This window comes from Protopterus annectens, chromosome 3.part1 (assembly GCF_019279795.1).
Source record: "Protopterus annectens isolate FY-2018-M chromosome 3.part1, PAN1.0, whole genome shotgun sequence".
Lineage (NCBI taxonomy): Eukaryota > Metazoa > Chordata > Ceratodontiformes > Protopteridae > Protopterus > Protopterus annectens.
The window spans coordinates 268,038,371-268,065,088 of NC_056732.1; positions in this window are offsets into that span (position 1 = coordinate 268,038,371).

The window sequence follows — 26,718 nt, forward strand, 5'->3', positions numbered from 1 at the left end:
AGTGAGGGACTCTGCCTAACTTGGACTGGGATTCTATTCCAGAGTGAAGGGAGCCTCTGGGTTATGAATTTGTCCCTCCAGCATGTCCTATTTATTTCAGTGCTGAGGTTCAAGTCCCTCGAGCGCGTAGCTCGATGGGATTTGGATTTTCTGAGGTGCAGCATGTCCATTAATTCCGGGTTGGACATGGCTTTATACGTCAGGCACAGATCGCCTCTAAGCAGGCGGTATGCAACCAAGTAGAGCTGGAGTTTCTTTAACTGGGCAGCATATGGCATCTGTTTGAGCCCTTTGATCCTCTTGCTGAGGTACTTTTGGGGTCTTTCCAGTTGCTGCAGGTGTCGGGTAAGGTACATCCCGAAAGGGGCATTGTATTCAATTATGGGCCTGATGAGGGATGAGTAAAGAGGCACAATGACGTCCCTTGATCTAGATGTGAATCCCTTCATGATTAGGTGGGCTATATAGAAGGTTTTTCTAACCACTTTGGCCATATGGTTGTCAAATGAGAGATTACTATCAACTTGGGTCCCCAGGTCCCTAATTACTTCTTCTGTACTTAATGGATTACCACCTATGTGGTAATTTGTGGGCACTTTGTTTTTGCCAAAGAGGATGACTATACACTTTTTGGCATTTAGCTTGAGGCCATGGCTCTGGCACCAGTTATTTGTTTCTATGAGACCCTTTTGGAGGATGCTTGTGTCAGCTGGAGAGTCGATTATGGCGCCCAGTTTGCAGTCATCTGCGAACTTGGTCAGCCACAGTCCTCCTGTGTTGGCCGGTACATCTGAGAAATATATGCCGAACAAAAGAGGTCCCAGGACTGAGCCTTGTGGGACGCCACATGTAACTGGTTTGGAGTCTGACATGGCTCCAGCAATTCTGACCACATGGGTTCTGTCCTTGAGCCAGTTTGCAACCCATCTAGTGACATAGGGGTTTATATTTAAGCTGGATAGCTTATCTATGATGCCCAAGTGGGGTATTGTATCGAAGGCTTTTGCAAGGTCCAGGTAGGCTGTGTGGACCACCTTCCCCTCGTCAATGGCCTTGGTGACTGTTTCAAAGAAATCAACCAGGTTTAAGAGGCAGGATCTGCCCTTAACAAAGCCGAACTGGGTAGGATCCAGTGTCTGTAGATCCCCAATATCTTTATTTATGAGTTCCATGATGATCCTCTCCATAGCTTTGCAGACCAAGCTAGTCAGGCTTATGGGGCAATAGTTTCTAGGATCCGTTGAGGCACCACCTTTGTGGAGAGGGACCACTGTTGCTGTACACCGTTCCTTGGGTACATATCCTGTTGTAAGACTGAGACTGAACAGTAGCTTTATGTTGGGGTTCAGCTCTTCTTGTAGTTCATGTAGAATGCAGCCCGGGACACCGTATGGTCCCATTGATGCTGTGTTTTTTGCTTTGGAGAGGGCGACTCTCACCTGAGCATCTGAGATGTCAGGGGGCAGCACTCTGCTGGGATAGATAATTGCTCTTTTGGGGGAGGGGGAGAAGTTTGTGCTGAACCTGTCAGCCAGGATGTTGGCAATGTCTGTGGGTTCAGTTTATTTTTTGTCATTTTGGACTAACTCTGTGCATATCTGGGAGTTTCCTCCCAGGTTCCTAACATAACTAAAGAAAGCCTTGTGATTATCCTTAGTGTCTTGTGCAATTTTTCTCTCAAAGCTGGCATTAGATGATTTTATGAGTGCCCATATTTTTTTGCTAATATCGATCAGAGATGCCTTCCCTTTTAGGGATTTTGCTCTAGCATGCAGTAGCTTCCTCCTTCTATTGTATAGTTTGTTTATGGCTGGGGTCCACCAGGCAGGACACCTGCCTTTGGGGGATTGGGTCTTGGTTTTATTTGGGATTGCATGATCCATGCATTCCTGAAGGTGTTCATAGAATGCATTTATAAAGGATTCTGCAGTCTAGGCAGTATTTTCCACAGGCCCAGGGGCTTTGAAGGATTCCACCTTGGTTTTGAGGAGTGTGAAGTTTGCTTTAGAGATGTTTTTCACTGTAGTTTTCTGGGCAGGGGGTGGGGTCGGGATGTGGATATCCAGTGAGATTAATTTATGGTCTGATCTTACCAGTGAGGGTTACACTTCTGGTCTGGAGCATATAGTCCCCATGTTGGTGATGATCAGGTCCAGTATGTTTTCCCCTCTTGTGGGAGTGGTGACAAGTTGTTCCATAGCATTTGAGTTTATTAATTCTAGGAAACTTTGGGCTAGGGTGTTGTAGCTAGAGTAATGCTCCTAGTCCATGTTTGGGTAGTTGAAGTCGCCCAATATAATAGTGTTTGGTGAGACCTTCATATTTTCCAGTGTTCACAGGAAGGTTGAGTGGGGTTCCTAGGTTTGGGAGGGTGGTCTGTAGCCGGCTATAAACTGGAAGCCAGTTTTATCCATTGTTAGTTGCACATGGATAGTTTCTGATGCTTCGTGCTGTGCCACCAACCTGGAGGTGTGGGTATCTTTGACAAATATTGATACTCCCTTCCTTTTGTGGTTCGGTCTGAGTTTTGAGGCCGAAAAGTATGGCATGAGGTATAACCTGGTAGTGCTGGGGTGCTCTCGGGAGCCTTGAACCAGGTTTCTGTTACTGCACAGATATCGATGTTCTCCATGCTGAGGAGAGTTTCGAGTGCGTGCATCTTGAGGTTTAGACTTCTGACATTGAGTAGCATTATCCTTAGTTTCTTTTCCCTTGTGATACCTATGAAGGTGGGTTTGTCTTTTGAGCTTTGCCTAAAAATGGCACTATGGGGGTGGCAAGAGCCTTTGCCAATATCTGAAAGGCCAGGGGTGACAGGTGCAAGCCGTCCCTAGCGAAGCAACGTGGCTTATCGAGAATGTCATCCCAGGCTGACAGGCATTGGATCCCCTTTGAATGACACCAATACTTAAGCCAGTTGTTGAAATTGATCATCTTGTCTTCATATTGTGGCATCATTCTTGGTGAGGGTAGGATGCTACTCAAGGTCAGGGTCATACTGGCCTGGGCTACATGCTCAGAGAGCTCCTCTATGTCTCTTTTCATGTAGTCCACTGAGGTACGTCTCAGGTCATTCACACCAACATGGACAATGAGTGAGTCATATTTGTACTTGCCTTGGAGTGACCTGAGTGCTTGTGTTATGTGACGGATCGTAGCGCCCGACAGGCAGCTCACCATGACCTTCTCCTTGTTCAGCCTGGTGAGCAGGACGTCAGTGTGCCTGACGATAGAATCACACAAGTGTATCAGGTGTGTTGTTTAGCCTTAAGGGCTGTGACTGTTTGGCACACAGGCTCTGTGAACTATGTGTTGCACGTGTTTTGTTTTGGGGTAGCGGTTGCTTGGATGTCTGCTTTGGAGGTCTCTGCTGCTTAGGCAGATTTTTATTTAGAGCCTCTGAGTATGTTTTTGTGTGTTTATGTGTTTGGTTTGCTGTTGTGGTAGGTCTATGTGAGAATGGAATTGTAGTGTGTGTGTGGTTACCTTCTACTCCTGACTGGCTACACCAGTACTGACTTGAGAGAGAGCTTAGCCTCCAGTTTGGCTGTATGGTTGCATCTCTCACATATGTTGGAACTTGTTGGAAGGAGGAGAGGGTTGTCTGTGTACATGAGGCAGTTGTAACATTGCCTCAAGATTCCCAGATTCACCAACTGGACTGGAGAGGAGATTGACAACTGACCTTTGGACATGCTAGAATAGTATAGGGAACTCCTTTATAAATGAAAAAAAGGGCCATTCGGGAACAAGGTACTCAAGGGGAGTTTGTGAGGATGTAGTGCTTTCAATTTTTTAGTGCTGACTTATATAATTGCTTTAGTGAGCAAGTGCCAGGCTTTAGATTAGGAATAGGGTGTTTGTTTTGAGAGCTAGAGCAGTTCTAAGAGAAAAAGTGAAGAGCAGACTTTGTGGAGCCGAGAATGGTTTAATCTCAATTAAGAGGTGCTGCCTGATGCTGCGCTATGCGCAAAATCACGCAAAGCCACACTAAAGTGGGTTTTATACAGGGGGACTTGAAAGAGCAAGAAATTGGCCCAAAATGGCCAATAGACTACCAGATTCTTGGGATGGGAACACTCCTCCAGGGATAGATAGGCTGCCCTAAGCTCCCCCACTCCCACTGGTGAACAAATAAACCTCCTTTTATCCAAGAAAGGAAATGGGCAACACAGGAACTTTCCAAAAGTCCAGAATACAGCAAAGCCTGTATTTGGACTACTCTAGGTCAGGAAAGGTGGGAAACAAGGATAATGTTTTTGTTTTTTTTTCTTTTTTTGTAAGCAAACAGCAGAAAAATGCAATAAATATGTAACACAGGCTAGCACACTTGAGTGTGTAGCCTCAACAGGTAAATGCATCAAACAGGACAATCTTTAAAAGTGCAGGTGGAAAAACAGCTTTAAACAGTTCAAAACCGGTAAATGAGCAGAAATACTTCCTTTTCAGCTAGATTGGACAGTCGCACAGGTAGTAGCAGGAAAAAAAACAGCAGTCGCTCTTTTTGCCTCTCTGCTGCTAGCACCACTCTGCAGGACCACGAGGAGCTTGGCTGAGTAGTAACAAGCGCAAAAATCACGCCAGAGTGGGTTTTATACAGCGGGACTTGAAAGAGCTAGAAATTGGCCCAAAACGGCCAACTGCTGAGAACACTCCTCCAGGGATAGATAGGCTGCTCTAAGCTCCCCACTCCCACTGGTGAACAAAGAAGCCTCCTTTTATCCAAGAAAGGAAATGGGCAAAACAGGAACTTTCCAAAAGTCCAGAATACAGCAAAGCCTGTATTTGGACTACTCTAGGTCAGGAAAGGCGGGAAACAAGGATCATTTTTTTTGTTTTATTTTTCTTTTTTTGTAAGCAAACAGCAGAAAATGCAATAAATATGTAACACAGGCTAGCACACTTGAGTGTGTAGCCTCAACAGGTAAATGCAACAAACAGGATAATCTTTAAAAGGGCAGGTGGAAAAACAGCTTTAAACAGTTCAAAACAGGTAAATGAGCAGAAATACTTGCTTTTCAGCTACATCGGACAGTCGCACAGGTAGTAGGAGGAAAAAAACAGCAGTCGCTCTTTTTGCCTCTCTGCTGCTAGCACCACTCTGCAAGACCACAAGGAGCTTTGCTGAGTAGTAACAAGCACAAAAACCATGCCAAAGTGGGTTTTATACAGGGGGACTTGAAAGAGCTAGAAATTGGCCCAAAATGGCCAATAGACTACCAGATTCTTGTGCTGAGAACACTCCTCCAGGGATAGATAGGCTGCTCTAAGCTCCCCACTCCCACTGGTGAACAAAGAAGCCTCCTTTTATCCAAGAAAGGAAATGGGCAATACAGGAACTTTCCAAAAGTCCAGAATACAGCAAAGCCTGTATTTGGACTACTCTGGGTCAGGAAAGGCGGGAAACAAGGATAATGTTTTTGTTTTTTTTCTTTTTTTGTAAGCAAACAGCAGAAAAATGCAATAAATATGTAATACAGGCTAGCACATTTGAGTGTGTAGCCTCAACAGGTAAATGCAAGAAACAGGACAATCTTTAAAAGTGCAGGTGGAAAAACAGCTTTAGACAGTTCAAAACAGGGAAATGAGCAGAAATACTTGCTTTTCAACTAGATCGGACAGTCACACAGGTAGTAGCAGGAAAAAAAACACTTTATCAGGTAAGCAGTCGCTCTTTTTGCCTCTCTGCTGCTAGCACCTCTCTGCAGGACCACGAGGAGCTTGGCTGAGTAGTAGCAAATGCAAAAGCCTCGCCAAAGCGGGTTTTATACAGGGGGACTTGAAAGAGCTAGAAATTGGCCCAAAACGGCCAATAGACTACCAGATTCTTGTGCTGGGAACACTCCTCCAGGGATAGATAGGCTGCTCTAAGCTCCCCACTCCCACTGGTGAACAAAGAAGCCTCCTTTTATCCAAGAAAGGAAATGGGCAACACAGGAACTTTCCAAAAGTCCAGAATACAGCAAAGCCTGTATTTGGACTACTCTAGGTCAGGAAATGCGGTAAACAAGGATAATAATTTTTTTTTCTTTTTTTGTAAGCAAACAGCAGAAAAATGCAATAAATATGTATCACAGGCTAGCACACTTGACTGTGTAGCCTCAACAGGTAAATGCAAGAAACAGGACAATCTTTAAAAGTGCAGGTGGAAAAACAGCTTTAAACAGTTCAAAACAGGTAAATGAGCAGAAATACTTGCTTTTCAGCTAGATCAGACAGTTGCACAGCTAGTAGCAGGAAGAAAAAAACACTTTATCAGGTAAGCAGTCGCTCTTTTTGCCTCTCTGCTGCTAGCACCACTCTGCAGGACCACGAGGAGCTTGGCTGAGTAGTAACAAGTGCAAAAACCGCACCAAAGCAGGTTTTATACAGGGGGACTTGAAAGAGCTAGAAATTGGCCCAAAATGGCCAATAGACTACCAGATTCTTGTGCTGGGAACACTCCTCCAGGGATAGATAGGCTGCTCTAAGCTCCCCACTCCCACTGGTGAACAAAGAAGCCTCCTTTTATCCAAGAAAGGAAATGGGCAATACAGGAACTTTCCAAAAGTCCAGAATACAACGAAGCCTGTATTTGGACTACTCTAGGTCAGGAAAGGCGGGAAACAAGGATAATTGTTTTTTTTTTTTTTCTTTTTTTGTAAGCAAACAGCAGAAAAATGCAATAAATATGTAACACAGGCTAGCACACTTGAGTGTGTAGCCTCAACAGGTAAATGCAACAAACAGGACAGTCTTTAAAAGTGCAGGTAGAAAAACAGCTTTAGACAGTTCAAAACAGGTAAATGAGCAGAAATACTTGCTTTTCAGCTAGATCGGACAGTTGCACAGGTAGTTGCAGGAAAAAAAAAAGTTTATCAGGTAAGCAGTCGCTCTTTTTGCCTCTCTGTTGCTAGCACCACTCTGCAGGACCACGAGGAACTTGGCTGAGTAGTAACAAATGCAAAAACCGTGCCAAAGCAGGTTTTATACAGGGGGACTTGAAAGAGCTAGAAATTGGCCCAAAACGGCCAATAGACTACCAGATTCTTGTGCTAGGAACACTCTTCCAGGGATAGATAGGCTGCTCTAAGCTCCCCACTCCCACTGGTGAACAAAGAAGCCTCCTTTTATCCAAGAAAGGAAATGGGCAACACAGGAACTTTCCAAAAGTCCAGAATACAGCAAAGCCTCTATTTGGACTACTCTAGGTGAGGAAAGGCGGGAAACAAGGATAATTGTTTTGTTTTTTTCCTTTTTTTGTAAGCAAACAGCAGAAAAAATGCAATAAATATGTAACACAGGCTAGCGCACTTGAGTGTGTAGCCTCAACAGGTAAATGCAACAAACAGGACAATCTTTAAAAGTGCAGGTAGAAAAACAGCTTTAAACAGTTCAAAACAGGTAAATGAGCAGAAATACTTGCTTTTCAGCTAGATTGGACAGTCACACAGGTAGTAGCAGGAAAAAAAAACACTTTATCAGGTAAGCAGTCACTCTTTTTGCCTCTCTGCTGCTAGCACCACTCTGCAGGACCACGAGGAGCTTGGCTGAGTAGTAACAAGTGCAAAAACTGCGCCAAAGCGGGTTTTATACAGGGGGACTTGAAAGAGCTAGAAATTGGCCCAAAACGGCCAATAGACTGCCAGATTCTTGTGCTGGGAACACTCCTCCAGGGACAGATAGGCTGTTCTAAGCTCCTCACTCCCACTGGTGAACAAAGAAGCCTCCTTTTATCCAAGAAAGGAAATGGGCAACACAGGAACTTGTCTCCCACATTACCTGCTGATGTCATCTACTATAAGTTGACCTGCTGTCTTGTAAAAATAAAGATGTATGGCATGGTGCTTGTATAAAGTGCTGTGTTCTGTAGTCTGTGTACTTAGATAAGTAGGAGTTTTGTTCTAACAGCAGTCAAGTGTGTGTGTGTGTGTGTGTGTGTGTGTGTGTGTGTGTGTGTGTGTGTGTGTGTGTGTGTGTGTGTGTGTGTGTGTGCATCTGTGTGTGTGTGTGTGCATCTGTGTGTGTGAACTTTTGCTTGACATTACAGAGAGCATTTGACACCAGGATGTGGGACACTATTCTTACCATATTATCCTGAACAGACACTGCTGATGTCATCAGCTATATCAGATTTTTGGATAAGCAGTACTCCCACCAGGGCAGAGTCTGACTCAAGCAAAAGTCAGATCATCCTATACAAGACAGATTACGGTGACATGGCTTTGAATCTATCCACATACGTGTAGGTCGTGTGTTATCTTGCTGAGAAAGCCCTGTGGTCTCTCCAGCTGCTGCATGTGTCTGGTGAGGTCCATAAAAAAGAGAGCATTATACTCTATTAGTGTCCTGATGAGGTTCAAGTACAGTACTGTCATACAATCTTAAGATCTGAATATGATGGTGTGACTTATGATGTGCATAACACAGGCTTTCAATACCAGTGTGGATACTTGGTGGTTAAAGTTCAGGTCGCTATCTACATGTGTTCCGACTGCTTGCATCACTGGATTTCAGCATAGCAGGACTGTTATCAATGCTGTGATTAACAGAGAATCCCACTTTTCAGATCAACAACATAATAAAAGACACATTTCTGCATTTCATTTGTCTGTGTTAGCTCCTCCTGTACTATGTATCATCAATGCTGGACTCAATGATTGCACCCAATATGCAAGAATCAGCAAACTCCATAAGCCAAATGCCATATACTTTAGCCTGAACTGTTGAAATATAGAGTCTAAATAGTGAATGGCTAAGCAGAGAACCCTGGAATTTGCTAGTGGTGAGAGCTCTACTGGTATAGGTTGATTCACCAACTTTTACAGTATGTGTCCTGTCACTGAGCCAATTGGCTACCCATTTACTGATGTAAGGGTTAATCCCCAGCTGGAAGGTTTCTTAATGAAATCTGTGTGGGGGAGTGTGTCAAAACCCTAGACCAAATCATGATAGGCAATATGAACTGTCTTACCTTCATCCAGGTCTATCACATGGAATCAATGGGCTGTGACAACATCACAGATCACCTATGGTGTGCCTCAGCACATACACCTTCCTGATATGGTTGAAGACACACTTTAATGCACCCTTCACCTGAGCTATGTTCCAATTCAATGGTGTACATCAACATGCATCCATCAGAGTTGGTAGGACAGCACCTGATACATGCATGTATAGAGGCAGCCTGACTCTCCCCAGCTGTAAGATAGACCAACATGTAATCATGGACCTCTTCTACATTTACACTAGTAATATTCTGGCAGTGTGCAACAGAACTGTGTGAGTTGTTAATGCTACATCATGTCTGTTACATCTGATAGATATTCTCAAAGAGGTCATCGAGGGCATGCATGACAACAGCAGTATCATCTTCTAGAACTTAATCAGGTCAAAACATTTGGCATAAATCCATGCTGAGGTATTTAAGCAGCACTGGCATATGTGGCCATAAACAGCTGTATCATCAAATGGGTAGATCAGTGTATCACATATGTGGCATCTCACTATGTTGCAATGTGTGAAGTGACCTATATCTCAGGTCCAGTGATCATGAACATAAATCAGGGCTATCTGCCAGGCCCTTTCCTGTCCATTAATTAAATGATGGACAACACAGACAAAATGCATATCCTGTGTCCAAACTGCTGCCTGAAGGACTACAGACTGTGGGCAATCATTAACTCCAACTGTGAAATTAGTATAATACATACAGCGTCAACACATACCTGCATAGACAAGAAACATGGGGGCATTTGTTAAGTCAGTAAACAAACATGCACCCCAAGTATAATGTGGACATCACACCCTATAATCAGACCAATAGGCATGTGACCCATGCCCTGGGGTAGATGGTAAGTTGTATATCCACCATGTGGTCACAGTGCTGACTACTCCCTTGAATGTAACACAAGTACTGGGTATGTGAAGAACATCCACAATAAGGCCATAATACCTTCATGGTTTCAAGCCTGTATCACACCAGTAACTGTGTAGAATGTGCCCTTCTTCATGTACCTTCCTACATATCATACAGTGATGTGTAACTGAAGTGTATAACCTTTGTCACAGTGAGCTGTTATACAGCTTATTGGACATACCATGGTATTCATTCTGTGTAATATACATGACTGTCTAATGGTGTGGACCACCAAACAAGTTATTAGCAATCTCTCATTTGACAACCACGTGGCCAAAGTGGTTAGAAAAACATTTTATATAGCCCACCTAATCATGAAGGGATTCACATCTAGATCAGGGGAGGTCATCGTGCCTCTTTACTCATCCCTCATCAGGCCCATAATTGAGTACAATGCCCCTTTTGGGATGTACCTTACCAGACACCTGCAGCAAATGGAAAGTCCCCAAAAGTACCTCACCAAGAGGATCAAAGGGCTCAAACAGATGCCATATGCTGCCCGGTTAAAGAAACTCCAGCTCTACTCAGTGGCATACCGCCTGTTCAGAGGCGATCTGTGCCTGATGTATAAAGCCATGTCCAACCCGGAATTAATGGACATGCTGCACCTCAGAAAATCCAAATCCCATCGAGCTACACACTCGAGAGACTTGAACCTCAGCACTGAAATAAATAGGACATGCTGGAGGGACAGATTCATAACCCAGAGGCTCCCTTCACTCTGGAATAAAATCCCAGTCCAGGTTAGGCAGAGTCCCTCATTGACTCTATTCAAGAGGAATCTTGATGAGTGGATGGGAGATCGTAGGTTTACCCCGGGTATCACTTCTGTGTCACTGTTAGGCAGAGGCACAGTATACTAACCTCGAAAAAGGGCATAGCAAAATAAATTTAAAATGGGTGGCGAAAGCCAAACACATTCTGGCTAGGCTTATAAATGCCCTAGGGCAGATAGCCTAGTATGAACCTATGAACCTATGAACACCAGATGCATGTGTGCTACTTGTTCTGCTTATACACACACTACATATATAGGTGCCTGACAACATTAATGGCATGTATCTCTTCTGTGACAGTGTGGATTGTGCCATATATGTGTGTGTGTGTGTGTGTGTGTGTGTGTGTGTGTATATATATATATATATATATATATATATATATATATATATATATATATATATATACATATATATATATATATATATACACTTATGCCATGCACACAAGGCAACTAGCCTGTATTGCCCATCCTGCCACATACAGGTATAGCAGTGTCTCTCCTAACAACTTCAGCAGATGTTACAGTGCCAGGACAGTGTGCGTGGTTACCATCATAGAGTGTGGATGTATCATAATAGTTATTTAATTGGATGTGTGTGTGTGTGTGTGTGTGTGTGTGTGTGTGTGTGTGTGTGTGTGTGTGTGTGTGTGTGTGTGTGTGTGTGTGTGTGTGTGTGCAGACTCATCCCTTATCACTCTAAATCACAAATGTTATGCTACTGCTGGTATTATTCTGATATTGTCCATGACTGTGTTAAGGTCTTCTAATGTTTTCCATGAGCCTTTACCTGTGCCTACCTTCCTGGAGAACTCTGCTGAGAGCACACTCATAGTCAGATGTATCAGTTTGCACAGCTTCACAATATTCACCCTACCCTAATTGTATGTCAGATCCCTGATGAATGTCCTCTGCATTACTGATGTAAGGATGCTTATCTCACACAGACATCCTCCCCATTGTTATGTTACCTTGTGTGATAGCCACATGAAACACATTTTCCCTGTACAATTCCTACTGTACCATATAGATATTTGTTTGGTGTTGCTGCTACACCTAATCATGAAGGGATTCACATCTAGATCAGGGGAGGTCATCGTGCCTCTTTACTCATCCATCATCAGGCCCATAATTGAGTACAATGCCCCTTTTGGGATGTACCTTACCAGACACCTGCAGCAACTGGAAAGACCCCAAAAGTACCTCACCAAGAGGATCAAAGGGCTCAAACAGATGCCATATGCTGCACGGTTAAAGAAACTCCAGCTCTACTCAGTGGCATACCGCCTGTTCAGAGGCGATTTGTGCCTGACGTATAAAGCCATGTCCAACCCGGAATTAATGGACATGCTGCACCTCAGAAAATCCAAATCCCATCGAGCTACGCGCTCGAGAGACTTGAACCTCAGCACTGAAATAAATAGGACATGCTGGAGGGACAGATTCATAACCCAGAGGCTCCCTTCACTCTGGAATAAAATCCCAGTCCAGGTTAGGCAGAGTCCCTCATTGACTCTATTCAAGAGGAATCTTGATGAGTGGATGGGAGATCGTAGGTTTACCCCGGGTATCACTTCTGTGTCACTGTTAGACAGAGGCACAGTATACTAACCTCGAAAAAGGGCATAGCAAAATAAATTTAAAATGGGTGGCGAAAGCCAAACACATTCTGGCTAGGCTTATAAATGCCCTAGGGCAGATAGCCTAGTATGAACCTATGAACCTATGAACACCAGATGCATGTGTGCTACTTGTTCTGCTTATACACACACTACATATATAGGTGCCTGACAACATTAATGGCATGTATCTCTTCTGTGACAGTGTGGATTGTGCCATATGTGTGTGTGTGTGTGTGTGTGTGTGTGTGTGTATATATATATATATATATATATATATATATATATATATATATATATATATATATATATATATACACTTATGCCATGCACACAAGGCAACTAGCCTGTATTGCCCATCCTGCCACATACAGGTATAGCAGTGTCTCTCCTAACAACTTCAGCAGATGTTACAGTGCCAGGACAGTGTGCGTGGTTACCATCATAGAGTGTGGATGTATCATAATAGTTATTTAAGTGGATGTGTGTGTGTGTGTGTGTGTGTGTGTGTGTGTGTGTGTGTGTGTGTGTGTGTGTGTGTGTGTGTGTGTGTGTATGTGTGTGTGTGTGTGTGTGTGTGTGTGTGTGTGTGCAGACTCATCCCTTATCACTCTAAATCACAAATGTTATGCTACTGCTGGTATTATTCTGATATTGTCCATGATTGTGGTAAGGTCTTCTAATGTTTTCCATGAGCCTTTACCTGTGCCCACCTTCCTGGAGACCTCTGCTGAGAGCACACTCATAGTCAGATGTATCAGTTTGCATAGCTTCACAATATTCACCCTACCCTAATTGTATGTCAGATCCCTGATGAATGTCATCTGCATTACTGATGTAAGGATGCTTATCTCACGCAGACATCCTCCCCATTGTTATGTTACCTTGTGTGATAGCCACATGAAACACATTTTCCCTGTACAATTCCTACTGTACCATATAGATATTTGTTTGGTGTTGCTGCTACAACCATCTTCGATTGACATGCCCTCCTCTGTTATACATTAGGTTATTTCGCCTGTCCTCTTTCCCTGTGTTCATTCCAACAATTCATCCGTGTGTCCCTATTCAATATGCACACTTCCCCTGAGTGTTTATTTTACATGGCAGTCCATGTCATCATTTACCCAGCTTCAGTAGAGAATACCAGGACTGGGATATCCGATACTCTGCACTGTAGATACCCTGTCCCTACTTTGTTTGAACCATATACTTCAGATTCATACCTCTCAACTGTCCAGATATTACTCTCAACTGTCCAGGTATTACCAGGATGTCCAGATTTGTTCCTTATCAAATGTGTGCTTTTCTGCCATATCAGTGGGATGATCAGGACTGATGTGAGTCAATATTTCATACATTTGAGTTCATACCTCTCAACTGTCATGATTTGAATGCCCAGTTTTTGTCTCATATTTTTGATAGTTTCCTTATAACATTTTGGTTTTATGGCAATTTACTGGCATGTCATTGTGGATTGAAGTTGGAAACTGGTGACAGACATTTGAGTTTCAAACTTCATGCTCTTCAGAAAATTCATGCTACTGTACAATCTATTATTCTATCAATATTATAACCTATCCCTATTTTGAGCCCATTGTCCCCTATTATTTATGTCTTTGTCCAGATTCCTTGCTCTAAGAGGTTGACAGGTATACTTGAGTGTTATTTTACCACATTTCTATCAGACATCTATGTCATATATGTCCCTATTTCTGTTTAATTTTCCCTGCATATGTTGGCTTTTTTACAGATTTGTTGAACTAATAGATTGACAGCTATCTGTAAAGCCCTGGTGGTCATTCTGGCATTCCACACAAATCCTTGGACTTTAAGTACTCTGCTTTAAACAGAATGGCTATCCCTATTCACTTACATGGTTTCCTGGCCGGCAACACTGTTGTCAGCCACAAAACTTCACTTAGACATGGTGTGGGCATTAATATGCATTGTATATTGCTGTAGCTGTCACTCGCCGCACACAAATGTAAACTCCAAGTGTGCAACCTACCTGGAGATTATTGAACCCAGGGAGTTGTCTTTCTGTTATTAATGTCTAGCAAATATATCAATATACTTCCTCTGGCTTTTTAAATTTCAGTGATGGCATCTAACCTTTTTTTACTCTCTTCTGACTAAGTGCTGCCTTTCTGCTATTAATGTCTAGCAAGCAAATTTCTGCTGGCTTTTTGCTCTGTTATTCAGTGAAAGCATCTAACTCATTCCTTTATTATCTGCACAGTTACAGCAAGTACATTTCTAATGTGCTACCATCTGGTGAAGTGTTATTCTTTTTCCCTGCTGCTAATCTCTATCATATATGTTAGCATATTTCTACTGGCTTTTGTTAAAGGGCTCAATTGTAGTACCCGATTTTATGTTTTATGAACAGCACAGTTACTGGCTAGTCTAGTCAATAGTTAATAATATGAGACAGTTTTGCTTCTGAAAAGAGTTGGGTCATTGTCTAGTTTTTCATAGCTGTTAAAACTCAAGATGCTTACTCTAAAGTGCTTATATGTCACTTTTATAGAGTATATGTTGTGTAGCAAAGAGTAGAAACTACTTGAGACAGGCATTCTATCTGTCCTTCTAAAATCTGTAAAGCCTCATCTCAGAAATCCCAGTCTTGCATACCAACACATACCTTTTGTTAGATACTTTATTTTTCATCTGTCCTTCTAAAGTGGGGAAGCCTCCATTTTAATAATCCCAAACTAGCAGACCTAGATATATCTCCTGTTAGCTGTCTTATTTTCCGGTTTAAAGGCTATAAAGCAGAAATGCACAACTGTCAAATATAGTGCACCACTTATTTTGGCCAAACCCTATTAAATGCAGCAGAGTATAGATAAATAGTACTCTATCTACCCAGTTCAACCATCAAACAATCCTAATTATTTTAATCTCTCTCTTCCAGTGTACTAAGCATATATAGTATCTCTGACAATTCCTGCTGAAAAGTTAACATAATCTTACTACCAAGGGAACTTCTTCCCTGGATTTCACTCCAGATGCAAATGTACAAAAGGAGCAGGAAAACCTACATTAAGGCTCTTTCCAACAATAAAATTAAACTTTAAAAAATATCTTGTTTTCTTTCATTTCTGCATAACTGTGTTCTATACTATAGCGTTAAATACACTGGAGTGACATGCCCACTCCTAGCCACACTCACAAGCCTTATACTGCTGAAGGTGAAGCTAAGTTAACCCTTTAGCATAATTTACTCTAGCAATGTAAAATTTCCCTTGAAAAGCAATAAAGCAATAAAAGCCCATAACCATAAAATTAAGTGCTGTGACTCATGTCAAGTAATTAGAGTTCAAATACCTTGTCAATGTATCCATAAATATCCTACCTCGTTGGTTGATTTTGGTGGAAAACCATCTCTGTGTGTGTATTGGGGGGGCTGATTTGCACTGAAGAATATGATTGGCTCCCCCCTCATGTCAGCTGTTCTCCAGCTACTATAGCCTCATTTCAAGCCAAAGTCATTGCAATACTACCAGTTGCAGTTACATTAGGTGCATGTTAACAGTAATCTACCAGCTTGTCTTACTGCCTTTAAAGTTACCAGGACTTGTCTTACCTATTGTCTTACTGAAAGTTTTACAGATTTTTCCAGCTATTTACTCCACAACGTGCCAGCTCACTCTGTTCAGCACTGGCTATGCTCAGGCTTCACTACACTCCCCTTTCCTAGCCCCCATCCCCCCCCCCAATTACATCTAAATGTATACCTCACTTACTCCACCTCCTCTACTCATCCTCCTGTCCTGTGCCTAACTGCACTATTCAGTCACAAAATGTCCTCCTTATACTATCCCATCCACTTCTGTTCTAAATTCCTTCTCAACTCTCGCAATGCACCAGCCTCATTAAAACCTATGTATTTTCCACACTGTCACTGCTCATTATCTCACTTCACCTCACTATACTACTAGAATTTTACAAAACTAATCATACTGTTTTTTTCTTGTCTCACCTTATTCATCCTCCTCCTTTCAGTCTAATATTCCCAACAGTAGTAATAATAAATAAGCACATCTCAACCATTACTTCATCCTTACCGATCAACCATCTTCCCCTATAATTCCATTCCACCCACTGGTAAAACCCACAAATACTGAAAGATGTAAGTCCCAATGTCAAGGTAATACTTCTACTCATCTCTGCTAAAATGCCATAAAAAAAACTTTCTCCACTATACATCAATGTGAGGTTATAATATTATTAGGCTCAACAGAATACATAAAAAGCAGGTGGAATCACTATAATCTTCCCACATATGCTCATAGTAGCTCCCTATACAGGCACCATCCCAAATTTTGGAAAAGAAGAAATCCTAATCTCATTCCTAAAACTTAATAGAGCCAAGAACATCTGCATTGTGTCCTATATATGGTCTCAGAACAGAATATTCCAATACTTGAAATCATACTATACTGGATAAAAGGTACAATCACAAATGAATTGTCTTGGGTGATGTAAATATTGACTGGCAGCCTTTATCTGCAAATTCAAAAATTAACAGTATGAACCTCTTTGGATTCATTCAACTTATTAATATACCAAGAAGATTTGGCAAAAATTACTCCCAGCAATCTATCCTTATCGTGATTCTGGTTACCAACCCATCTCATTTTATCTCCTCAGGTACCCACCTTGACACACTAAGTGACCACCTGCCAGCTGATATCCATAGGAGTATTAAACAACTAAGGAACATAAGCTCAAAACTACCTGTAATCTCTCCAGTTTCTCTAAAGAATATTTCATTGAAGCTCTGAAAGCAGTTAACTGGCCCATCTTAAAAAGAGTACATTTAAATGATACAACTCAATACTCCAGTGTAGTATTTTAAATATTCTTAACACCTAAGCAACACAGTGTACAAAAAGAGTTAAAAACAGCTATACCCCATGGCTCACCAAAAATACAAACTCCTTATGAAAGACAGAGACAGAGACAAATCATGGAATAACTGTCAAAAGAATAAAAATGACAAATATTGGCAACTGTTTGGACAACTATGAAACTAAGTCAAGAACCAAGTTAATAGAGATAGAAAGTCTTATTATACCCACCTACAAGATAGCCATAACAACAAACCTAAACAATTCTGGTCCTCCAATCTCTCTTATCAACCCAAGTACAAAAAAGGATGCCAGCCGTACCCAGACACCACCCACCCACTCTTCAAACAGCAACCTATTTGAATGCATATTTTGTAGAATGCATAGCCATCTTAACCTGAAACTCATCCTAACACACCCACTTTCATGCAGCTAACTTCTCATTCCATAGATCCTAGCACATTTTCACAAAACTCATTTAACTGCAACTTCTTTGATACAAGCATAGACAACTCCACTCACTTTACCTTTCAACCAGTGTCTATAACTCTCATAAAAAAGCTTTTGCATAAACTGAAACCTTGTTCATCCTCAGCTGACAACTTTCCTCCAGTATACCTAAATCTAGCTGCAGATGCAATAGCATACTCGATCAATATTCTTATTAATAGAGCAATTACAGAATCCCATGTCCCTAATGTATGGAAAATGGCATATATTACCCCCTTACATAAAGGAGGTAATTCCACTGAAATTACAAATTTCTAACCCATAGCTATCTTGTCTTCCTTCTCTAAAATCCTTGAAAGATGTGTACATCAAATTCTCCACCATCTCTTACAAAATAATCTAATCACCAATATACAACATGGATTTCGACCAAACTACAGCAACCCACTGAATTACTATCATTTACAGACACTGTCAATAAAGCTCGCAAGCCTAATAAACTACTTGTATCTACAGTACTTATAGATCTATCAAAAGCCTTTGACATGTTCTGTCACACTAAACTTCTCAATCAGCTTTCTACCCTGGGACTATCATCTCCGTCTATTCAATGGTTCTACAGCTACCTTGCCAACAGGCAATATGCTGTAAAATGGCAAGGATCCATCTCTGCAGAACTTTCCACTTCCACAGTAGTCCCACAGTGATCAATCCTTGTCCCTCTATTATTCAAAATTGTTATCAATAGCCTACATATCTGTTCTTGTGAAGGCACCGTGATTCAAAATGCAGATAATTCTACCATCATCTGGTCTTCAAACATTTTAACTGACCTTCAAGAAATCATTCAACAAGCTGTCATCTCCACTGAAATCTGTCTTACAAGAGCACAACTCTTACTCACCCCCCCCCCAAAAAAAAACTCATCCTCTTTACCTCACAAAATCATACCCCTAACAAACCATCTTTCAAAATCTTTTTGGCAAATGACACTGAAATTGAATTAGTCCACCAGTCCAAACTATTAGGAGACATAATAGATGATAATCTTAAATTTGACCTTCACATCCAAAGCAGTATCAAGAAAACCCTTCAAAACTAGGCATGCTATAGAGAAACAAACATTTTCTGAGCACACCCACAAAAATGACTATAGCCAAATCTACATTTTGCCCTTCCTAATCTATGCAGCCCCAATTCTAACCAATTTACAGTCATCCATAAAAACAAACTTAAAAGCTACTACAACAAAATTGCCATGTTTGCTACTGATTTGTCCTCCTTTTTCCCATAAATGTAAAGCACCATAAACCCTTAGCTGGCTGGAACTCCCCCTCCACTGCTCCTACATTCAGCTTATAATAGTACATGAAATCATACACAAACAATTAGATTGCCCATCATTTACCCCTTTAATGAACATATATTTCCCTAAAAGAATCAGAGGACAAACAACTTCTCACCATAAAAATAAATAAATAAATAAATAAATAAAAACAAATAAATCCCCTGGACAAAGCCTATACTCATATTTAGTAGCAAAAAAATGGAACTCCTTACCTCTAACCACCAGAACTATTTTGAACCTACCCTCCCTTAAATGCTTCCTAAAAGAATACTTTATGAAATGATGGACCTGAAATGCTGCCAATCCTGGCTGACCTTACTCACCATACTTCATTCACCCCCTTCAATCTAAGTCATACCTCACAACCCTCTCCAGTCTCATACTCCACTGCTTTCTTTTGTTTTTCCCATCCAGGAAAAAAGAGGTAATTGTTCCCCTCTAGTCGACACTCATTAGACCCATTATTGAGTACAAAGCCCCTTTTGGAATGTACCTCACAAGACATCTGCAGCAGCTGGAAAGGCAACAAAAGTGCCTCACAAAGAGGATTACTGGCCTCAAACAGATGCTCTACACTGACCGTCTCAAAAAACTCCAGCTTTACTCCATAGCATATCGCATACTCTGAGGTGATCTCTGCCTAACATATAAAGCTATGTCAAACCCAGAGCTGTTGAACATGCTACACCTAAAGAAATACCAATTCCTCCGAGCTACATGCTCTAGGGATCTGAACCTTGTCACCACAATAAACAGGACATGCTGGAGGGATAGATTCCTGTCCCAGAGACTTCCCATACTCTGGAACTAGCTACCCATCTATGTCAAGCAAAGTTCCTCATTAGCACTCTTCAAGAAAAATCTTGATAAGTGGATGGGAAAAAGGAAATACACCCCAGGGATCACTTCTGTGGCTCTCCTCGACAGGGCACAGGAAAATAACTTTCTTGGGTGGCGTAAGCCAGGGAACCTTGTTGGCTAGCCTTACTTAGGCCCTTGGGCCAATGACCTAGTGCCTACCTATGAACCTATGAACCTTTCCTTATCCACTTCATCTATGCAGGCCTTCCCTCTACCTCTTTCTCTTTCCTCCCTAATCACCTAAGCTACATGAAGACACCCTACTCTGTACTCCTCTTATAATCTCCTTTTCTATCCATCCATCTTCCTTCTATAACCATAGTATGAAAATGTCTCTCATACTAAGACATCACTCACTTTCCCTTCACTGTCTCTAATGATGTAATCTCTAATTTCTGTTTAAATACGTTATTAGACTTGTTTCAGGTCTCATTTGTCTCACACTAATGTATGCAACAAATAACATGACTAATGAGTTTTTCCTCACATATTTTCTCCAACTCATGTTAACTTTTCATCGCATCCTACTATAATATTTATGTTCTATGTTTTTCTGATTAGGAGATTTTCACTGTTATGCTTTGTAGTGTTAACATGATATTTTCCCTGGGATTCATGAAGTTCGGTGCAAGGACAGTTTTAGCTTTGCGCCGAGCATCCTCATTACAGATGGTGCAGTAGCACCATATGAATATTTATGAGGGTGCGCTTCCGCACCCTCGACGTGCACAGGAAATGTGTGCGAGTGCAGGGGGCATGTTTAAGTGCTCTACAGAGGTGGAAACATGCCCCCACAGTTGCACAACCTACTATGCTTACTATTAGAGCCTGCCTCTAATAGTAAGCAATTAATTCAGTGTCCGTGGATACTGACATGTATGCTAAGCATACAAGAGTGTCCATGAACACTGAAATAAAATCAAAGTAGTAAACACACAAGCACATAGTAGAATGTTGAGCCCTGTCCCTAGAACTTTCACAATTAGATTTCCCGTGTCCCTATTTTACATTTGTATTGCTTCAATATTGAAAGTGTAAGTGAAGTGCAGTGTGTTTGTGTGTTGCTGCCCCCTGCTTACCGTAACTTACACATCAAAATCAACCAAATGAAAAAAAACATGCAGATTTAACATTAACGTTAGTAGTGTAATGGTTAGAGTATCTGTCTAATGAGCAGGCATGTACGGTTTGAAGCCAACTATAGCACATATCATTTTCCTTGTGGAATATCGTTTTGCTGTATAACCTACAAAATAACATGTAAATGTGAACTGGAGTACCGCACAAAATGTTTAACTAATGTCATGCAATCAAAGTGGTAGTGTCATAATGAATAAGGCACTAGTAAGCACTGTAAGCACAAATAAGCAGTAGTAAACATATATAAGTACCAGTAAGCAAGTCTGAGTGCGCTTGCGTGGGTGTAAGCAGTGCCCAGAATAGGAAATGTATATAATTATGTAGATGTATGTGCATGTGTATGTACAGATATATGAAATATATAAATATATATATATATATATATATATATATATATATATATATATATATATATATATATATATATCTACGAAGAATGAACGTCGTAACAATAAAGCATACAAAAAGAATGAGAAAGGAATCAACGGCAACTCCAGTATTATTTAGTGCTGTCAGTGTATGCCATACCCAGCTGGGCAGGTGTGAGCAAAGCACTGCTACTCACACCACAGGCAGGATACTACTAGTGGGAGTAACATTGCCGATCTGCTAAGTCTACTTTACAATCTCAGGGTAGTCCCTGGTGGGACTACCTAAAAATTGCTAGGATGGTTGGACCTCCGACCATTACACAAGGAAGGGCAGGTATGTTCAAGGACTAAATGGTGAGAGAACCTGATAATACATGGGTTGGAACAACATACGTGTAGGGCCCCTAATGCTGGGGAGAGGGCAATGTGTGGAGGTGTGTCATGGCTGTAATAGCAACTGGAAAATAGATGGTTTGCGTGTATGTCGAACTCGGGTGGGGTGGAGGAACTATGGGTATAAAATTGTGGATTCAGGCATGTCAGAGTTGGATGGCCTGGTTCTAATTGGCCCGCCTCATGGAGGTCAGTGAGTTCATTATAAGTATATATGCATACACACATGCAAACATCTATATGTAGAAGTACATTCCCTGTAACACATTCATTCCTTTTGCAGACATAAATAACATGAAAGTGCCCCTACAAACCTTGACAGTAGATAGAATAATAGTATGTGCATAAGAGGGAAGGGACAAAACTGCTAAAACACAGAAGTGTGCACAATGTCCAAAGTCAGTGCTGTTCTCAAAAAATCAAATGTGAGGACTTTCTCACACATGGAATCATTCCTGTGATCTGCCTGCTACGACAACGCCAATCACTAAACCGGTCCTAATTGTTAAATAATTTCAAACTTCTGAAAAAACCACTAAATCTGTGACTCTTGAGGAATGCTCTATTTATTTAAACACTGAATAAAACACGTTTTTCGTCTAACCCAAATGGTTAGAATAAAACACGTTTTTCGTCTAACCCAAATGGTCTGTTCGTAGCAGTTTTTGTGTAAAATAATTTCAACAAACTCGTACATTATTAGCTCTCATGTGTAATGTGTGCGTTACAGTCATACCTATTAATTTATTGTAGTGTCATGTTAACTGGAGTAATGATGTAATGAACTATAGAGTCTAATCTTGAAATAAAGACGTGTGGCCCAGGTGGGACAACCCAAAAATTATGAATAGTGCCCGATTGGTCATTAATTTCACCAGTGTTTGTGGACTACAAATTTGGATGTCTGAGGATACGTGGAGTGAGTCAACCCATGGGATGGGTCTACAGGAGTAGGGAGTGGCCAATGTGTAGTGGTGTGGATACACCATGTATCCAACTGGAGAATGGATGATTGCTGTGTTAGTGTAGTGTTGGGGTGGGTGTTTGGGGAACCAGGAGTCATGGGTACATAGGTATATATGCAAATGAAGCAGCACAGCAATAGTGTAGTGGTTAGAGCATCCGCCTAATGAACAGACATTCATGTTCTGAATCCCACTGCAGCACATACCATTTTCCATTGGTAATCTGTATATGAACATATTTCAACATCTGTCAGCTGTATAACCTGCATAATAACAATTAAAAGTGAACTGGAGAAAAGTGTCAGTGACATAATGAATAAGGCACTAGTAAGCAGGTTTAAGCAGAAATAAGCACCAGTAAGCGTGTTTAAGTGTGTCTGCGCAGGGGTATGCATTGCCTTACAGACATATATATACATAGTTGCAGACATATATATATATATATATATATATATATATATATATATATATATATATATATATATATATATATATATATATATATATGTGTGTGTGTGTGTGTGTGTGTGTAGATATACACAGATATACAGCTATGATAGGAAACAGCACAAAAGAATGACATATGTTTACAGGCTATGCCAATGGAAGTGAGGGGCCCAAGCAAGAAACATGTTACATGTAGCATGACCCCCCCCCCCCAGTCAGACAGAGGAAACATACACACAAACCTGTAAACAATGTAAATAGTCCACTGCTCCCCAGACCACAGACAGGATAAAACCACGGGGGGGGGGGTTACATAGTGCACCCGTGAAATCTAATCTTGGAACACAGACAGGAGCGTCCCTTTTGGGACCCCCCCAAAAACTGACATATAACCAAAGGAAGGTGATACGCCGACCGTTTTGGTCGGGGTGTGTACATACTCGAAATACAAAGGTGAGAAAGCAGTGTGTAATGATGTGGTTAGACTCCACCTGCACACACCGTAAGGATGAGTGCTGTAGAGGAGGGGCAAGTGGGAGAACTATGGGTATGGAATTATGGGCCTAGGCATGCAGGTGTTGGCTGGCACAGTTGACTGCCCCGGGGATGTAAGTAATATTCTAAAATGGGCAGAGCTTACACACATACCTCTCAACCCCTAAGAGTAAATCCACTGGACAGGACATAAACCGTTGGGGGAACAAATAGGGACCATACCTCTCAACTGTCCATGATTTTCAGAGAAGTCCTTGATTTTTACTTACATTTTAACCCTGTACCTCTTAATCCCTCCTAAAACTAGTGACATGTGGAGGAAAGCTGGTGAATTACACTTAATGAATAATGACAATAATTAAGTGCTATAAACTCCTTTTATTTCAGAACATGTGTATTAATTCACATGCTCTGATTCTGTCAATGGTTCAAGTTAATAGCACTAATATTTTAAAAGTGTCCCTGATTGTTCTTGAGTGTGTCTTGACTTGTCCCTGATTCAGTTGAAATTTGTCCCCACTTGTTTGGGAGGTCTGATAGGGACAGAAAGCACATATTCCACTTACAACCTTAGAAAGCTGATAAAATAATAGGTATGCATTAGCATGACTCGGCTGAAGGATGTGTGGTCCTAAACCCAATTACTTGTCTGCATTTAATGTTGTAAGTTCCCAGGTATTTGCCAGACAGGTGCAGATTGTAAGAGGAACACACCAATAGTATGAAGCAAACTCTGGCCATGCCGCGGATTCCGTACAGTCGACCGGCATGCTTATGCCTAATGTGCAGCCATTCCCAATATGGGTCCCACCGCAGCAGAGTCCAGTTTAAATGGCTAAGTACGGCATGACCATATGGGTCGTTGAATAACCCAATACACAACACCTACGAACACATTGTCGCAATACCCCACTGTAGGCATGTAAGCCAATGTAATAGGCATCAGAAGGTATTATCTTAGTCCTCACCCCCACCCAGGGGTGTGAGTGTCAGATGCAAACACCAAATTCAGTGCATTTGCAAGTGCAGGAGGAAGTGGGTGTATGCCTGTTTTGGCGCCGGTATGTGAGTATCACACTGGTGGACCAATGAAGAGGCTAACTGAGTGTAAGAAACTGTATCCGGAGGTTAGCATTGCTTAGCTCCATGCAAACCCACGCACACCCACTCACAACTGCTTTAAAATGCCTTAATCACTCTGTACCCAACAGCTCGTGTTCTGGCCAGCAACAAAATAGCCAGCCTCTGCAAAGCTAGAACTTTGGACCCTGTACATCACAGTCATAGTAGTAAACCACTATGCCATGATAGCAATACATATAAAGGAGGTATCAGCAAACTAATCCTCACAACAGGGAAATCAAATCAAATATGTCAACTGATTCTATTTACAGTGTAATGTGCTATAACCTGCCACAGACCATAAATATGTGAATTGGAGTACTGCAGTAAACATAGAGTTGAGGTGTCACTGTAATAAAGATATAAAGTCCCCAGGACCCCATACAGTGTATGTACACATGAATGACGGATACCAGACACATATATAACCTGTAATGAATAAGATGTCATTGACAAAAGGCAAATATAATGCTAGATAACCAATAAGCAGTGCTAACCGCAGCACATCCCAACTAAGTAATTGTAAGCAATGTGTAGGGAAGCCAATACAATATGCCCACAGGTACACCTCTTTAAGCAGTGCTAACCTGAAGTAAGCAGGTGTGCCCATAGCTTAGCCTTTTCGAAACTGGCCAATTACGGAAAAGTACAGGAATCCGGCCCTACGGGCGGGAATACGGCTCATAACTGGTTGTAGCATCCCCCTGCAGGCAGAATGGCTGGAGTAGGAGAAGGCACTTGCATTAGAGCACAGCGCTGGTGCATCCAGGAGTCCAAATTCATGGTATGGCTCCTGGTAAACCACCATGACAGGAGATTACTGCAGGTCCAGTACCAGGACTTGTAGTACAAAATGGAGGCCTGGGATAGTCTTGCCCATGACCTTACTAGCGCCACAGGTATCCCCTGAATTGGTGAGCAGGTCAGGCACCATCATGCAGACCTGAAGCGGCAGAGGGGGATGTTCTGGAACAGTGGATCCAGGAAGCAAGGCAGATACAGAATTCCCCAGAACTGAGTAAGTACTCCTTCCACTACGTAGTTAATAACTGCCTAGCTTGTGTATACTATGGACAGGTATGGCTAAATATCACTGTACTTCTCTGACAGCTGCAGATGAGCATGCTGTGAACCAGCAAGCCAGCAGGTTAGTAAATAGCCTGCATGTACTGTCATAACAAATAAATGCAAGAGCCACAGGAAGTGTAGTACCAGTATACAGAATTGTGTAATATGCTGCAAATAAAGGTGTAACCCCTGCATTGCTTCTGTTTACTCTGCAGTCATATGTTGATGTACTGTTGCAGTTATTAAATAGTACCATTGTAGTAAGCAGTGTTACCCACACTGTGGTATGCAGATAAAATGTGTACGAAATGCTGTATTGCAATGTTGGAAGTGCAAACAGGTCAGTCATATTAGACAAAATACATTGCAAAGCCTCACAACAATTGCCTGATAGCATAGTGTACAGTGATCTTAACTGTAATGTTTTTGTCACACACAGCAGGGCTTTGGATCCCAGGAGCGCCGATGAGTTGTATGCATAATCATTCCACACAACTGCACACAGTTTGTTAGAATGTTCAGTGAGAAAGCCATATGCATATATACACTTAACAACTGTAAAGATTATGCTAGAATGCTCAAATATAATGTGGTATGCATATTCATACCCCTGAACTGTTCCAATCTGCCCGGTATGTCCTGATAAATGCCCCACATCCCCTGCCTTTTGCCCTGTTCCCCTGACAAATTAGTGTGATGATCCAATAAATGTAGGCAGCTGTAAATGACATATAATTGATAGTCAGACTTGTACACAGTCAGAGAATGTACATGCAAACATACCTGTCATCCTAGCATCTCACTCAAAGAGTATGACAGCAGTCAGCAGTCTCAAAACATGTTGCATTAACACCTGCATCTTATCAACCCTGTATGTAAGACACAGGTCCCGTACATACTAATC